Source organism: Micropterus salmoides, unplaced genomic scaffold (genome assembly GCF_014851395.1).
Source record: "Micropterus salmoides isolate LMB-PRFRI ecotype aquatic unplaced genomic scaffold, ASM1485139v1 Ms_hic_scaffold_1, whole genome shotgun sequence".
Lineage (NCBI taxonomy): Eukaryota > Metazoa > Chordata > Actinopteri > Centrarchiformes > Centrarchidae > Micropterus > Micropterus salmoides.
Window position 1 is genome coordinate 67047752 of NW_024040040.1, and position 14577 is coordinate 67062328.

At 38.3% G+C, this 14577-nt stretch overlaps 3 long non-coding RNA genes across 3 annotated transcripts; 1 reads left to right on the top strand and 2 right to left on the bottom strand.

Moving 5' to 3' along the window:
- Window positions 1-1883: 1883 nt before the first annotated feature.
- Window positions 1884-4350, bottom strand: LOC119899156. The gene is made up of 3 exons (XR_005443728.1): window positions 4301-4350; window positions 3843-3937; window positions 1884-2192 (listed from the first exon to the last, which is right to left on the bottom strand). It is a non-coding gene; the product is annotated as an uncharacterized LOC119899156 (long non-coding RNA).
- Window positions 4351-4407: 57 nt separating this feature from the next.
- Window positions 4408-12991, bottom strand: LOC119899260. Its single transcript, XR_005443763.1, has 3 exons — window positions 12655-12991; window positions 4573-4609; window positions 4408-4440 (listed from the first exon to the last, which is right to left on the bottom strand). It is a non-coding gene; the product is annotated as an uncharacterized LOC119899260 (long non-coding RNA).
- Window positions 6485-7227, top strand: LOC119899050. The gene is made up of 3 exons (XR_005443696.1): window positions 6485-6568; window positions 6675-6735; window positions 7090-7227. It is a non-coding gene; the product is annotated as an uncharacterized LOC119899050 (long non-coding RNA).
- Window positions 12992-14577: the final 1586 nt, after the last annotated feature.

Sequence of the window (14577 nt, forward strand, 5' to 3'; positions counted from 1 at the left end):
CTGGATTTGTTAGGTGGCAACATTTTTGGGTTGTAGGAAGGGCCAACTTTTTTAACCCCCACACAGTTAAATTACAGTACAAATATCAGCCATCTGCAGAAAACGAAAACAATTTAATGTTGGTTCTGAAATAGCAATTTTGACAATAAAATTATACATGTCAAAACATCAAGGAAATATAAAGTACATAGATTTCTTAGCTTGTGCTAACCAGGAATATAATATCAATAAGTATATAGACCCAACTCTGCTAATAGAAAGTTAATCATGGACACAATTCCAGTTTAAAGCACATTTCAACATTTTTGTGTTTACTCATAAAAATGTATGAAGGACATTCTTCTGGCCTCCTCTTAGCTGTGTTCACATACAACGCAAATTTAGTCTTCGCAATGCTTTCCTCGCGCAGCTTTTTAGCGCTGGACAACTACACTCTAAAAACTATTACTGGGATAAACTTAATTTTATTGGTGAAAAATTTTTACACTTAAAAAACATTTAGTAAATCTAAAAGCTGTGAAATCAAGTAAATATAACTTATTAATTTAGTAAATGTAAGTTAAAAAAAATAAGTAGATCTGAATAACAAAGTTAATTATCCAGACAGATAAAATTAAGTAGATCTAATCAAAATCTTAAGTCAATGTAGTAGAAACCCTTTGAGAAAACCACTAATAAAATTGAGTAGATATAACTGAATTTTTAAAGTAGATATAAATAGAAACATTACTATTATTTAACACATCAAATGTGCAACATTTACTCATGAATTACTGGAATTCAATTTATATTTAACTATCAATTATCAAAATCAATATATGTTACATGTACTTAATTCTTTTAGCTATATTTACCCTTTATATCCAGGAGTACATACACAATATATTTCAAGAAAAACAACAAAATTACAAATGACATATGTAACAATTACCACACTATAAAAACAGTGAGCTCAACTCTGCACATTAGTAAGCCGTCTCTAAAAAATGGGTAAAATGCGCCAAGAACAATTGGCCTTTGAATTAACTTAAAATATAGCAGAAATAGAATATGATATTCACAAGTATGTTTCATTTGTGTATAATCACCTATAATGAGCCTTTTTATGTGTACAGAGGGCACAGGTCATCTTACTCAGAGTCTGCCACGCTACACAGTCATGTTTCTACAGTAGTGCAGAACGGACAAACCAAAGGTTCTAGCCAGGTAGGGCCAAGTGTGTAGGAGAAACTACGGTGGCAGTGAAACTTCTGAAAAATGGGAGTCATGTTTGGTTTTTCCCTTCAGAGCTACTGTAGTAACACGGTGCACTCTGATGAAGACGACGTATGCAGACTTGTAGAAATAGACAATTTATTAGGTAGACCTCGAACAATCTACTGCTTTGCTATAAAGTCTTCTTTTATGATACATTTAAGGGTAATGGACTGTTAAGTGTCACAGAGGTGTTGTTTTAGCATTGGGGTCATAGCTGGAGATGCTGTTGGACTGGACTACATTAGAGTCAGAGGTTTTTCTAATATTATTCTCACCAAATGGATTTAAATAGGGAGGACAAAAAAAAAGAGAAACCTCTCACTATAATGTACAACAGTACAACACCACCTTTAACTATCACCTCAAACATATAGTTGGAGGCCTATTTACACATTTCTGACAATTTCACAAAAACCTTAACACTGTAAACTTTGTAGAAGAAAAGTTTATGGCAGAGCTGTTGCTGTGAATTACATTAGACTGTTCAGGTGTATCTAATAAATTGTCCATGCTATGAGAATAATTGGCTTAACTGAACTCATAGTGATTACAGTGACATTGTGTGATTAACAATTACACAACAGAACTGAATACCAGTCCAAAATCCAATGTTCTCTTAGTAAACATTAAGACAATCCACCAGCCACATTATAAGAGCATCTTGCCAGACAGTAGTCAGCAAGGTACACAGGAAATTTTTCAGTCACTGAAGCAGCACTTTTTGGAAGACTGTAACTTTTGAGATTCTTGGGGTTTTCAGATCCAAGGCATAGGTTAGTCCCTACAACTAGCATCAGTCTGAGGACAGTGATGCCTTTATTCTCAGTCCCTACATCAGTAGGTTCTTTGAATGACCCATCTTGGTTCCGCAGCAGGTAAAGCTTCACCTCTCGTCCCAACTCCTCTTGAACACCGACAGGTGCATTTGCTGCATTCTGCAGACATTTTAAAGATAAGAGGTTAGAGCTCACTTTCTTTGTAATAACATGAGTCTTGATATTAATGAATGCAAACAGAAGGATTAATAAATGTATTTATTTATTTCAGTCATTCACATTATACACATTACTACTGACTATATTATACGTGGACTACACACTACATCTGTCTTCAGTGTTAAAGACAACAATTAATACATATCACTTGATAAAATATTTTTAGATTTCAACCTGAATAGTTTCACTGGGGATAGAGCTAAACGATTAATTCCATTTGCTGCGATTCCACTGGTCACATGATACGCGAGAGTAAAGCAGTCTGCAGAGGAAGCATCAAGTTGAGGTGCTGTCGGAGAATTACTAAGCTTGCTATTAGATGCTTTTTAGATAAGGAAAATGCAGCGCATGCGCCGAGCACAAACTCCAGAGAGAAGCGGGGCAAGCCGGTGTGTTTACCTGAGGTGTGGGGAGAAGATCATTCGAGGAAGGTGTGAAGCATATTTAAAATGTATAATAATAATTGTCGTGGAAATTATATTCCTGGTGAGGGGTTGAGCAAAGAATTGAGTAACAACCAACCGTTGTCTTTGAATAATTTATTTAACAAAAGAGAATAAACAGAGAAGTACTAAAACACATATACAGCTGGTCCAGAGACCTGCCGCCTAGGGCGGCATCGGGCGTCTGGCCCCGAGTAAAGGGATGCATCAGCATTTACACAGTCTAGGTTTCTATGTTTTGGGGAACAGAGATCCTCTCTCGGCATTGAATGAACATTCCATGAGAGGAGAGGAACAACAAGAGAGGGAAACACCAAAACAATCTCACAGCTCTGACCCAAACCCTAGTAAATGTGGACAGACCAACATAAGGAGTATAGGAGAGGAAAGGTTAAGGATAAAAACACAATACATATCTATAACAATAATAGTAATAATGATAATATTAAAAGACCATACATAAAATATTAAATGTAAGAGGACACAATTTTCTGCCATTACAATAATATTTGTGCTGATTAAATCGTCTATCAGCCAACCCTAGCGTGTGTGGTATGTAGGGCTTAATGATTTTCAGATATTTCCTGAGCTGACTGGTAGCTGTGTGTGTGACGCAGGCGCCGATCGCCACAATACGCTTACCTTTCTACACGTGACTTTCACCCACCACCAAGTTACAAGGTGCTACTTTCATTCCATGTGTGACACAAAAGTTTCTGTAGTGTCAGTTTCTTTCAAGCTTAAGGCCGTTGTACAACAAGAAGACAAGGTACGGCGTAACGTGCAGACAAAGCATCAACTTCGTCTGCAGACTGCTTTACTCTCGCGTGTCATATGACCAGAGAGTAATCTCAGCCTTTGCGATTAGGAAATCACTAGTTCAGCTCTAGTGGTATCCTAGGCTTTTTGTAATCCTTTTTGTTTTAGCGCAAAATATGTAGTTGAATCCAAATTTTTAGCCTGATCTGATTCCATAACTTTCAAACTGCTTGTTACAAAAAAAGGGACACACAAAGAGTAATCCCTCCCTGCTAACTCGCTATGCTTCCCCTTTGCATGTTTGTGATCTCGTCTCAGTCATCAATGAATACATTAGTTAAAACTAAAAAAAACGACAGTTAAAAGTCCTGAAAACTATTTTACTAACCTCAAAGTCCTTCATCAAGGCACTTGTATCTTCTCCCAGGTGGTCAAGGAGACATCGGATGATGACCTCTTGTTTTGCTGAATGAAGATTCCACTCTGCAGAACAGAAAGTCTTTAAACTACTAATACTTTTACTACTACTTTTGCTTTACTGCACCCACTTTATTGTCAAAATGGTTTAAATTTAGTTAACATTGAATAAATGAAACATCAGCAGCATAGAACTGGTATTTGTTGAGGGATGCAAAGTAGATGCAAGAAAAAAAAAACATGGAAACTCATGGCACAGATGAACAGGCAGATGCATGACCATGACCAGAATGAAGACAGAAAAGCAAGTAATGTTAAAGCTAGGGTCGGTAAGATTTATTGACAGTATTACGTGAGACAGATAAGAGTGGCTACCTCCACTCCAGAAGGAATACAATTGTATAACCTGAAGTAGTCAGTCATACTCACATCTGCCCGATGTCACTCGCCTGCAGCACCCTTCTTCGCCTTGGACAGGACAGCTGTTTGGTGGAATACAAGTCCAACATTGATGTGAATTTTGGCTCAAGATTCACTGTGATGATCCTCTGGAACTCACACACATTGACCTGAATGAGAAAGATGAGAAAAAAGAAATTAGTGGCAACATAATCGATCATCATTTCAATTCTGCAAAAACACATGCAGGTTTTCTGTCTGTAACTTCTGTGTTAACCGCTACAAAAATTATTTTTACTCACTTGCAAGACATCAAACAAGGCAGGCCATCACCAGGATCTGTAATGGCAGCAAACAATGAATGTAGTGTTAAATGCAAAATATCAGATAGCAATATTAAAATACTAATTTCATTTTGTGAAATAAACTTAATGATAATTGTAAATTGAACAAAAAATTAGCTGTTAAACCTCTAGGCATTAATATTGGTATGTACAACTCAAACAATCACTAAAGCAATATTCAGAGATTTTATTAAGTTAGTATAGCTATTTATTACTATGATATTTACTAAGCCTGTGAATCATTTTTTAGAGTGTAACGTTGCTGAGTGTTTGCACGGTTCGCACACAACGCGGTAAACGAATAAACACAACCCGCAAATTCTACAGTTAAATGAACAGAAAGTAAACATTTTGCTGTGATTTCATAGCAATAAATGGATCAAACTGATGCCGAAAAACTACAATATGATGCCGATTTGTTAAACATATGAATTCATGTTTTGCCAGGTCTGTCAGCAGGACAACAACTTTTAAAATGTTGGTTTTCTGAATGGAGTTCGGTTCGAGCTGGGCTTGCTATGCTAACTTGTTCACAATAAAGTACAACGATACAGTACACCAGGTAGTAATGTCCAAGTAATGTTCAGTTCTGTCCAGTTTTTATATAAATATGAAGTAGTAGTCCAACAGAGCTCTGGGAGCCAGACGATGCTAACAACAACAGTGGAACCAGATGCTAGACACTAGCTGCCGAAAAACTCCAGTGAAGATGAATCAACGTTGTATTCCCAAAAACTAAAGTTAAAAAGCTAATTTAATAAAAGCAGTTAACTTTGAGCTTCTCCCGCGAGTAAACAGCGTTGTTGTCAGAGCATAATCCAGTCCAATTACGTGTGTTTATTTGTCCAAAAACTGCAGCGCTGCTCCCGTACACTTCCCCGTTCGTCAGCCATGCTTCCACACACATAAAGCAAGGCCAGTTTTTTTGTAAGCACATTTCAACAACAAGGCAATTCAAAGGGCTTTACATAAAACATAAAAGCAACAAAGGGAAATTGAACAAAAACATTAAATATGCTTTTTTTAAAGGGTAAAATAGAAAATAAAAACAGCGTACAAACACATAACTATTCTCATTTCAATGCAACATGTAGCACCAAAGAAATCTATCCTCATTTTGTTTATTTATTTTTTCCAGATGCTCCAAAGCTTCCCTCTGTGTCAGTGAGTCCCTCTGCTGAGATAGTGGAGGGCAGTTCAGTGACTCTGACCTGCAGCAGTGATGCTAACCCAGCTAAATACACCTGGTACAAGAAGAATGAAGACTCACCAAAAGCATCAGGACAGAACTTCACCATCACTGACTTCAGAGCTGAACACAGTGGGAATTATTACTGTGAAGCCCAGAACAGAAGAGGACGTCATAACTCCACCTTACATCTGATTGTTGTGCAGGTAAGTTTTGCATTGAGCTGCACACACTCTGGGGACATTACAGTGTTTTCTAATTCCTTAGGCACAATTTTTGAAACTAGTGGCTATTTTTTCAAAACTCTACACACTAATCACAAAACCTTACACCAATAAAACAAAACATTATACATCCCTTGCAAAAGCAAACAATTCTTACAAAACTCTTCAACTATATAATACGTAAACACAAATGCACTGTACTTGGTTCAGATCTGTCTCTGCTTTCTATCTCTGACAGTAGAGAGATAATAATCTCTTTTTAGAGAGAACATTCTGATCTACTTTGGCTTTTAGTTTCTTCTTTGTAACGCTCCAAATCAGTTTCTTTACATTGGTAATAATTTGGTTTACTCTGATTGGTGTTTGGAAAGCAGTGTTACTCTATGGGAGCAATGGGTCCAAACATGCTGTAACACTCTAATTTACTGTCTGTGTTGTTTTATGTTCCCCATTTTTTAGGAGCAGGGAAATTAACAGTTGCTACAACAATCACTGTTGTTCTCCTGGTTATCATTTCCCTCTGTCTCTTCCTGTGGATCAGGTGAGCAGCTCTGTTTCACTGAATCATTGAATGTTAAATCACTGAAGGTCAGTTTGTCCAACCTAAAACGTTCAGTCATTTATTTTCTTATTATTCTCCTAACCAGGAAAAAGAGGGCTTCCAAGGAATCGTCTGAGCCTGAAGAGAGACCAGACAACAGGGAACAGGTGAGAATAGTCACGGATCTTATTCAAGAACAAAAGTCACTCACTCTTCAAGTGCTTCTGGAGAATGAATCTGACTGAGAAGGACTTCATGTTGCTCTTTTGACATCCTTCTTCACAGAAATGAATTTCTAATGGATGTGACTAAATTCCTAGTAGATCCAGAAGCTTTCCTACTTTTTGTCCTTTCCTTGTAAATTCCTTTACTTAGCTCTTTTCTGTAATGCACGGTGAAGCAGGAATTTTGTTCCATTACCAAGCTGCAGTTGCTTCAGTCTTTTCTGTCCTGGTTGCAATCATCTGTAAGAATTCACTATTCAGATGAAAAACCCACTCATGTAAAATATGTCTGTGCAGTTTCTACCTGAACAGCCAGAGGAGCAGGATAACCTTCAGTATGCCAGCATTCACTTCACCAACAACCAGGCAGATCCTCTCTACTCCAACATCAGACCAGCTCGCTCCCTCAGACACACGGAGCACAAGATTTCATGGAGTACGCTGTTGTCACATTTAAGAGTAATACTGCCCCGAGGTGAGCAGCTCTTCTCACATTATCCTCACTACAAGATTAAAATGAATAACTGTGAGATAAATATGTTGCTTTTGCATTTTGCCTGCTCTGGTTTTACATTTGTTGTATCGCTGTTGGATATGATGTTATTTATATTATTTCATACAATGTCTTCTTTTTTCTCAGATCCAGAGGTCAGGAAACTGGAGAGGATGTAGCTGCATTGTACAGCACCGTCAACAAAACCTATTGAATACAACAGATATTACATTTCTGATATTTCTATGTTTCTTTATGAACTGATTTAAGCAGATAACTATTGATTTTTACAATATATTTCTCAGGATGGGCCTCAAAAAATGGGCTAATTAATTATATACCTTAGAGAAACTTTAACATAACATCCACCAGTATAGCAGTAGGGGTGGTGATGGAGCAGTGGATAAGACACATGCCTTCAGATTCCCACTGCGACACATCCACCAATGTGTCCCTGAGCAAGACACTTAACCCCTAGTTGCTCCAGAGGCGTGTGACCTCTGACATATTTAGCAATTGTAAGTTGCTTTGGATAAAAGCGTCAGCTAAATGAGTAAATGTAACCAGTGTTCAGCTTAGATTTTTACTCTGCATGTGCAGCTTTAAAGAATGTGTAAAGTATTTTATGACTTAAAGCATTAACTTGAATATTATTTGTGTAACATGTTTTTAACAGTCTTTGAAAGTTCAGTATTCAGTGACCTTTTATCTCTGCTCTCTAACAACTCTCCTTCCTGCCAAACCTCTTCCTGGAGACACCAAAATGTACCTGAAGTAACTGTTAGTGCACCAGAGGAAGTTAAGCCTCTCAGACCTAGGAGCTACTTTCAGAGCTAAACTTGTTTGTTTTTGTTTGAGTCTTACAGTTAGGACTTAACACCCCGTATTTTTATGGAGTTCATAAAACTCAGCTAGTTAGGAGCTACATGTTTTGTGAGTATGACTCTACTGTTAGTTCAGGAGTAGTAGTTACAGTGATATCCAACATCAGTAAGTCAAAATAAAATAAACGGTGCATTAATAACAGAGTAAAAGTAAGGCTGAGGCTGCTCCACAGTGTCTGTAAGTAAGTGAGGGAGTTTGGCATAAATACCTTCACAATTATCTTATATCTCAGCTAATGTATATATAGTCTATGCAGTTTTTTGGTTGGCTTCCTTCTAATTTCCTTCTTTTCTAAGGCAGCTGTGGCTCAGGAGTTGGAGTGGGTTGCCTGTTAAATCCCTGGCTCCTCCAGGCTCTGAATGTTAGTTTCTGTTTGAGCACTTAGGCTCAGTGTATAAATGTGAGTCAATGATGGATGCAGATGTTGTGTAAAAGCACTTTGAGTGGTCAAAAAGACTAGAAAGGTGCTATACAAATATGGAGTCTTTACATCTATTTGTAATTATTTCAGTCAAATAGTGTCGGTGTTCGTTACCTCTTAGCCAGCAGTCTCTTGTGATGCTGTAACATGTCACTTCCCCCCCAGAGATCAATAAAGCTAAAGATGAAACTACAGAGTTTGCATTTCTTTCCTCTCTAAATGAGATTTCTGCCACTTTTTGTACCATTTGTTCTTTTTACATCACTTTTTATCACCAGTATTCTGGTCTGGTGTTCCAGGTCTTATACTATCAATAAGACTGCATCATGTGACTTTTTCCCACTCTGACGCAGCACATCAATTTGAATCTATGGTGTGCATCCAAGCGATGCATCAAACTGTCGGTTTTCTCCTGTTCCTGTTTAGTCTAGCACCACTGACAGAACACAAACTGTGATGACACTTACGCTAAGATTTCTTTCTTGTGTTTGTGGGGTGTTCTGATTGTTCATGTAAATAATGTAAAGAGGAAAGAAGTTAGGTGGATTTTAACAGCTTCGACTTCTGTTTCCTGCTTTCAGACCACAAAGGAATGTTGTCTTGTGAAGATAACTTAATTTCATGTTAGGTAGAAGTGTTTTTGATTTGACTGATTTACTTTGGTGTACATTATTATCTGCAGACATTTTTTAATGTCTGAAGTCGCACAGAGGGATGAGAGGAGCAGTTATGAGTTTAACAGCAGCAGCAAGTGGATTTGTCGTCCTTCTCCTGACTGTACCAGGTGCTGTATATCTACATTTAAGTTCTAGGGTTTTTACATTTAGTCAAAGCATCCTGAAGTTAGTTTAAGAAGAAACATTTAATTAAATCATTTATTGTCAGACGTTCATGTTCCTAGATTTGACCTGTACAGTCATGAAGTGTGGTACATTAAAATACCTTAAAACTCTGACTGCAACACCAAACCTTAACTTTTGGACTCAGTGCTTCTACTTTGGTGTATAAATGCTTGTGTCTGGATTGTTACCACACAGTGGTTTGTGGATTTTCTCGTATATTTCAAATATAGTCTATAATCTGTATCCTCGATACCATAAATTTGAATGCTGTGTACAGTAAGGGTTGCAGAGGAGGAAATACGTTCTTGGATGCAATGTGATTTTGAATTATTCATCCCCATAGAAGGACGACTACTTGTCTCAACCTGTGGGCACTTTTAGCACAATGCAGTGATATTTTGGTAGGAGGAGGGGGTCTGATAAGACTGATGCTAATAACTCAATCATTCTGCTTCTCTTCGTGTTGAGTCTCAAACAGTGAAGTCTTCTCGCACATATTTCTACTTTTATGTCATTAAGTTGATGGCTAACCTTTTTAAAATCACTTTTTCACTTGGATTTGCAGGAAAACTACCTGTTTCATTGCCAAGCAGAATGTTTGAGTCAGTGTCAATGCATTTCTTTCTCTTGAATATGAAGTCAAAATAATGAGCGAGCACCAGCTCACAATTTCTACTTAGGAAGTAAAAATTTGTACTTAGTATCTTATGATTTCGATTTTTTGTTCTTTCTATAATTTTTCTCTCTTCCTGGTAGAAATTGACTTCTTTAGTTCAGAGCTCAAAGTAGTGCAGGGACCCCTGGACCACCTAGAAATTTTAATTATGGATTTGGGCAAATTACAAGTGTCCAGGATCTAATGTTATGGGGAATGCCCTCAGTCAGCAGTCTACCATAAAGTTAATCTGTTTTTACATGGATTCCATGGATTTGATGAATTGATCTTGGATGAGCACCAGCCGAATGGACAAAATGGCAAAGCAACTTTAGGGTTTTAATGTCAGATCTCCAAAAAACATTAAATACAAGGTTTCAGTAAGCACTTTTACTTAAAAGTAGGGCTGTCCTGCCTATAGTCGATTGATAGTCGAATCATATGTTATTGTGCATGGTGATTGCGAGCCGAGTGGGGGAGAATAATACACGTTAGCTCCACTTTAATCTTGAGAAGCTGCAGAGCTGCAGTCTCTATTCATTCAACCTACACTGTAAATTTCCAGCTAAACTGATGCTTAAAGTTGAACAATCTCTCTCTCCTGCCATTCACCGGTCTTGTGCAGAGTTTTGTGTGCATGCCGTGCTGCCGACAACTGCATGCACGTCACGGTTCCTCACGGGTCTATTTCAAGTAGCCGGCTGTTTAAAAAACGATAAAGTATTCTTTGTGTGGTTCATCAAAGGTGATAAATTATCCAAAAGTCCCAACAACTAGGCACAACACCAATGAAGCCGGGGCTCCGTCTCTTCAGCAAGTGTTTCTCTTCTGCCACTATCGGTACGTTCCATTTACCTCAGAAGTCGGAGGTCGGAGCTGTGAATGACGTCACACCCGAGTTGACGGCGTTCCAGTTCACAAGAAATTTTGACCTTTGAACTCGGAAATTCCAACTTCCCATGTCAAATGGAATGCACCGTAAACATGCGCACTGACGACCCAGGGTTAGGGTTACAACTTAGAGAGTTATTCACGCACTTTAAAAATATTTATTTAAAGTTTTGTTCTTTTTACTTGTTTATTTACAACATTAAACGTTGAAATGCGTATTGTAATAGGCTGTATATTACTTGTAGGGAGAAAACTGGTAGTTCTATGTAAAATCAGACGTCAAGCACCCCCATATAGTCAAAATGGCATGATCCTTGTTTTGCTGAGAAGCCTCGACTGAGAGATTGATGGTCGAATCAGGCTCTGCACATCGAAGTATCAAATCTTCCACTATTGGGGTTTTATGCCGAGTTTTGCCTGCCTGCCGAGAACTGCATGCACCTCCAAATACTATACTATTCTTTGTGGGGTTCATCAATGGTGATGAATGATTCAAAGTATATATTTTATGAACGTTTAGAGTCTTTAATAGTTTAATAAACTTAGCAGAAGTACCATTCCTTGAGATTCAGTAAATATATGTGGTGATAACCTGATAATCAATGAGCACAGCAAAGTGTCTGAAAAGAATTTGCATCCACTTCTTTTCTCAGCATAAATGACCGTTATCACTCGCGAGGTGCATGCAATTCTCGGCAGGCGGGCAGAATTTGGCACAACAGGTGTCAGCCCTTCTAAAAAGTATTAAAAAGTGGTACTTTCCTGCTCCACTCCTATTACATAGACTTTTTTATGTCTGAAATAAATGGGCTAAGCTGAAGCACCCAAGAGTCATAAATATTCCTATGACAGCCTCTCATTAAAAACAGAAATACCTGAATACCTAAAATACTTTGTTTTTCATTTCCAGTCTCACACTCCGTGGCAAATAGTTTGACTCCTCTGGAAGTAGTTTTGTAAATGTACAGTAGTTCAATTAAGTCCTACAAAAATAAATAAAATGAAGTCTGTTCTCTGATGTTGTTATGGATCGGATTTTGGATTCTGAAGTCATCTGTTTTTCAGTTGTACAGAGTCAGAATGGCTGGAGAGTGATTTACACTTCTACTCCGATCTGTGCCGTAAAAGGATCAACAGTGGAATTAAGCTGCACCTACATATATCCCTCCAGCTTAAATAATCATGATACCAAAGCTGAGGAAACATTCTGGTTTACGAAAGAGAGTAATAATGTTTATGTGGATCTGAGATCGGACCCAGAGTATTCAGGTCGCGTGACGTATATCTGTGATAAGAACCGCTGCACTCTGAGAATCACAGACCTGAGAGAGAGCGACTCAGCTGAGTACAAGTTCAGGTTCATAACAAACCAAGAACGTGGGAAATATACTGGTTTACCGGGAGTCACTCTGTCTGTCACAGGTAACAATTTAGTTCCCAGTATTCAACATCTTATGAACGTTAGTTGTGTGTGTGTGTGTATGTTGGCAGTTCAGTCTAAAATGAAGCCTTCTTATTCATGTATTCAGATCTCCAGGTGCAGGTGACCAGATTAGACATCTACAAGACTTCTAACTGGGCAGAGCTGGAGTGTCTCAGCAGTTGTCATCTACCTGATCATCTGTCCTATGTCTGGTATAAAAATGGACAGTACAGGCAGGGAACATCTACTTACTCAGGCTCCTTTGATCCTGCAGACAGCTTTTCCTTGTCACGGTTTTGAAGTGAAGGCAGGGTTGAGCAGGTTGGAGGACCCAGATGTAGGACGCAAGGCAAAGGAGGTACAATTCAAGGGGTTTTAATAAACAAACAAAGGCGAGCACACTTACAAACTGAGTGGCTGATGACAGAGTCCAAAACAAAGTAATCCAAACGAGAAAACCAGAATCCAGAATAAGCAGGGAAACACGACGAGTAGGCTGGCAACACAAGGTAACACACTGTAACACACTGTAACACACTGTAACACACTGTAACACACTGTAACACACTGTAACACTGGGTGACAATAAACAATGACCCGACAAAGACAAGACAGAAACACCAGGTATATATACACAGGGACTAACGAGCAGGGCGGGAGCAACACAGGTAAAAGACATGAGGCTAACAAGGCACAGGTAGGGAGAGAGAGAGAGAGAGCAGGGGAAAACAGAGACAGACATGCAGAGGGATCACTGGGGTAACAGACATGACAAGGGTTACCGAACACTAGACGAAAGACAAGACAGACCCCCAAAACCCAACAGACCAAAATAACGCTAACTAAACACAAAAGTGCAAAACACCGCATGGCAGACAGGCAGAGTGTGACATTCCTGGGCTGTAAATGGGTATAAGAACTCTCTCCTTCAGTCTGTGAGTTTACTCCACAGTCTTCCACTAACATAAAACCATCTGGTGGATCGGTTTAGCTAATGCACTGCACCATGAATGTACGTGTCTGTAATATGTGAGACAATACTTGCCTTGTATTTTGCATCTAACCACAAAACCTGTGTTTGTGTGTCACTCGCTGTCAGCTTAGTCTTTCATTTTTATAAAATATTAAAATCTATCCTCTGCTGTTATAAATCTGACTGTTTTCTGCTCTGTGTTACAGTGGTACAGAGTCAGAATGACTGGGGAGTGACTTCCACTTCCACTGAGATCTGTGCCTTAAAAGGATCAACAGTGGACATAAGCTGCACATACAGATACCCATCCTGAATAAATGACGGCCATACTATAATCTGGTTCACAAAAGAGAGAAATGATCAATATGTGGATCTGGAAACAGATCGTGTGCAGCATCAATGTGGAAACAACTTCTGCACTCTGAGAATCAGAGACCTGAGAGAGAGCGACTCCGCTGAGTACAAGTTCAAGTTCAACACGTTAACAGGGACATTTACTGGTTCACCTGGAGTCACTGTGTCTGTCACAGGTAACATTTTCACTGGAAGACAGTTAGTGTGTATTTTGTCTTAGCTAACCTTTTATTTTAGAGATTGTTTTATGTTTTTAGGTGTTTTTAGAGTACTGTATATAGTGGCCACACTTTTTGTATTTCATTCTGTTTTTCCTTTGTACTTGAATTGTAGGAAAGGCAAAGGTTTTGAACCCCATGCAATTAAATAACAGTAGAAACATCAACAGTCATCTGCAGAAAAGTTGTTTGTTGTTGTTTTTTTCAAATAGCAATTATGACAATGAATGTACATGTCAAACATAAATGACATACAGTTTATTGATATCTTATCTTGTACTAGCTAGTAATATAATATCATTAAGTATATTTATCCAACTCTGCTTTTCGATTAATGCAGTATTTACAACACACTGCAATAATTTTGGGTGATATAACTTACCTCTGTTTTACCCACGTAAGATGCACGTTCATCTGGTATCTTCTTAGATGTAAATGAGTATAATTCAAGTGGCCAAAACACACAGCTCTGTCTGCTGCCAGTCACAAAACCACCTCCAAAATTTCAGATGCTTCCACACTCATTTCAACACAAAACAAAGAAATCTATCCTCAATTTTTGTTGATTTATGTTTTCTCCTCCAGATGCTCCAAAGCTTCCCTCTGTGTCAGTGAGTCCCTCTGCTGAGA